Below are 2906 nucleotides of genomic sequence, written 5' to 3'. Positions count from 1 at the left end.
CTTTCACTGCGTCCCATAAGTTTTAGTATTGTGCTTTCATTTTCATTCTTTAAATATTTTCTGATTTCCTTTGTGATTTCTTCTTTGATCCATTGGTTCTTTGAAAGTGTTTTTAATTTCCACAATTCCATGAATTTTCCAGTTTTCCATGTTTGATTTTTAACTTCATCCCATTATGGTCAGAAAATATACTTTGATATGTTAAAAAATCTTTTGAGATGGGGCACCTGGGTGGCTCGGTAAGTTTCGCATCTGACTTCGGCTCAGGTCATGATCTTACAGTTTGTGAGTTTGATCCCTATGTTGGGTTCTCCGCTGTCAGCACAGAACCTGCTTTGGATCCTCTGTCTCCCCCTCCCCCTCTCCCGCCTCCACTATGCTCTTTCTCTCAAAAATATATAAACATTAAAAAAATCTTTTGAGACTTAATTCATGTCCTTATATATGGTTTGTCCTAGAAAATGTCCCAAGTGCAGTTCAAGAATATGTATTCTATTGTTGGATAGTGTTCTGTATATGTCTATTAAGGCAGTTGGTTTGTTTTGTTAAATCTTTGATTTCCTTACCTCTGCCTGGTGATTCGATCCATTATTGTGAGTAGAATATTCAAGTCTCTAACTTTTAGAACTTTTTATTTCTCCTTCAAGTCTATCAGTATTTGTTCTGTATATTTTGATGGTCTGTCCTTAGATAAGTGTTTATAATTGTTATCTTCTTGCTGTATTGAACCTCTTATTATATAATGTCATTTTTATCTCTTGTAACCTTTTTTGATTTAAAGCCCATTTTGTTTGATATTAGTATAGTCACTCCTCACTTTTGGTTACTATTTGCATGGAAAATCTTTTATTTCCCCATCTTTTCACTTACAAACTTTTTGTGTCTTTGGATCTTAAGTAAGTCCCTAATATACAACATATAGTTGGATTGTGCTTTTTATCCATTGTGCCAATCTGACTTTTTTTTTAATGTTTATTTTTGTGAGAAAGACAGAGTATGAGAGGGGGAGGGGCAGACAGAGAGGGAGACACAGAATCAGACACAGGCTCCAGGCTCTGAGCTGTCCTCACAGAGCCCGATGTTGGGCTTGAACCTACGAACCACAAGATCATGACCAGAGGTGAAGTTGGACGCCTAACTAACTGAGCTACCCAGGCATCCTGCACCAATCTGACTTTTGACTGGAGAGTTTACTCTATTTACATTTAACATAATTATTGATAAGGAGAAATTTATTTTGCTGTTTCTGTATGCCTATGTGCTTTATAGGTTTTTTTGTCACTTATTTCCTGCATTACTGTCTTCTTTTATTGACCCATTTTTTTCTTTGTAATGAAAAGTTTACCTGCCTTTCCCATTTCCTTTTATGTATATTCTATAGTAATTTTCTATGTGATTGCCATGGAGATTACATTTAATCCTAAAGTTATAACATGAATTTGAATTATGCCAGATTAACTTCAGTAACATACAAAAAGTCTCTCTTACAGCTCTATCTTCACTCCTTTTGGTTGTTAATGTCAAAAAATTGCATCTTTATGGCCAACAAACGTATGATGATGCACTCATCATCAGGGAAATACAAATCAAAACCACACTGAGATACCACCTCACGCCAGTCACAGTGGCTAAAATGAACAAATCAGGAGACTATAGATGCTGGCGAGGATGTGGAGAAATGGGCACCCTCTTACACTGTTGGTAGGAATGTAAACTAGTACAGCCACTCTGGAAAACAGTGTGGAGGTTCCTCAAAAAATTAACAATAGGGAGGCCGGGTCACCTTTAGGGGGCCAGGAAGGAAGGACTCAGCCCTGGCAAGCACACGGTACGATGTGGTTTGAGATCCTGCTAGGGATCGGCATCATGGCCGTGTGCTTGGTCATCTCCGACATGGCCACCACGCACATCCACAGGTTCTGTAACGGGGGGCAAGGAAAAAAGGGTTGCCTATTACCCGTATCAGTGGAGTTTGATGCAAAGAGATAGGCGCATCTCTGGAGTTAATCGTTATTATGTGTCAAAGGGTTTGGAGAATATCGATTAGAGAAGCCTTTCCCTGACTGATGAAGAATAATTCAGTTATACTCACCTGCCCTTTCTAAAAGGTTGTGCAGTGTAGCAATGTAGTACATAATGAAAACAAAAAAGTAAAATAAAAAAAAATTAACAATAGAACTCCTCTATGACCCAGCAATAGCACTCTTAGGGATTTACCCAAGGGATACAGGCGTGCTGATGCATGGGGGCACATGTACCCCAATGTTCATAGCACCACTCTCAACAATAGCCAAATCAGGGAAAAAGCCTAAATGTCCATCAACTGATGAATGATCAAGAAGATGTGGTCTATATATACAATGGAGTACAACATGGCAATGAGAAAGAATGAAATCTGGCCATTTGTAGCAATGTGAATGGAACTCAAGGTTATTATGCTAAGTGAAATAAGTCAGGCAGAGAAAGACAGATACTGTATGTTTTCATTCCTATGTGGAACAGGAGAAACTTAACAGAGGACCATGGGGGAGGGGAAGGGGAAAAATAGTTAAGGAGAGGGAGGGAGGCAAACCATAAGAAACTCTTAAATACTGACAACACCTGAGGGTTGATGAGGGTAGGGGAGAGGGGAAGGGGGTGATGGGCATGGGGGAGGGCACTTGTGGAGATGAGCACTGGGTGTTATATGGAAACCAACTTGACAATAGACTAATAAAAGTAATTTAAAAATTACATCTTTATGCATTATGTGCCCTAAAACAAACTGGTAATTTTTTTTAATGCATTAGTCTTTTACATAGAAAACCAGATTTTGAGTTACAAGCCAAAGTTACAGTAATACTAGCTTTTAGACTGATAATTGGGTTTTTCCTTGATATAACAGTATCTTAAATCATGTAGAGTAC

General features: G+C 38.4%; 1 pseudogene; it reads left to right on the top strand.

Annotated features, from left to right (window-relative positions):
- Positions 1-1833: 1833 nt before the first annotated feature.
- Positions 1834-2047, top strand: LOC144240283 (NADH dehydrogenase [ubiquinone] 1 alpha subcomplex subunit 1 pseudogene; annotated as a pseudogene).
- The last annotated feature ends 859 nt before the right edge of the window (positions 2048-2906 follow it).

This window comes from Crocuta crocuta, unplaced genomic scaffold (genome assembly GCF_008692635.1).
Source record: "Crocuta crocuta isolate KB4526 unplaced genomic scaffold, BGI_CrCroc_1.0 scaffold176, whole genome shotgun sequence".
Classification (NCBI taxonomy): domain Eukaryota; kingdom Metazoa; phylum Chordata; class Mammalia; order Carnivora; family Hyaenidae; genus Crocuta; species Crocuta crocuta.
The sequence above is the reverse complement of the archived record's forward strand: the minus strand, read 5'-3'. Positions and strand labels throughout refer to the sequence as shown.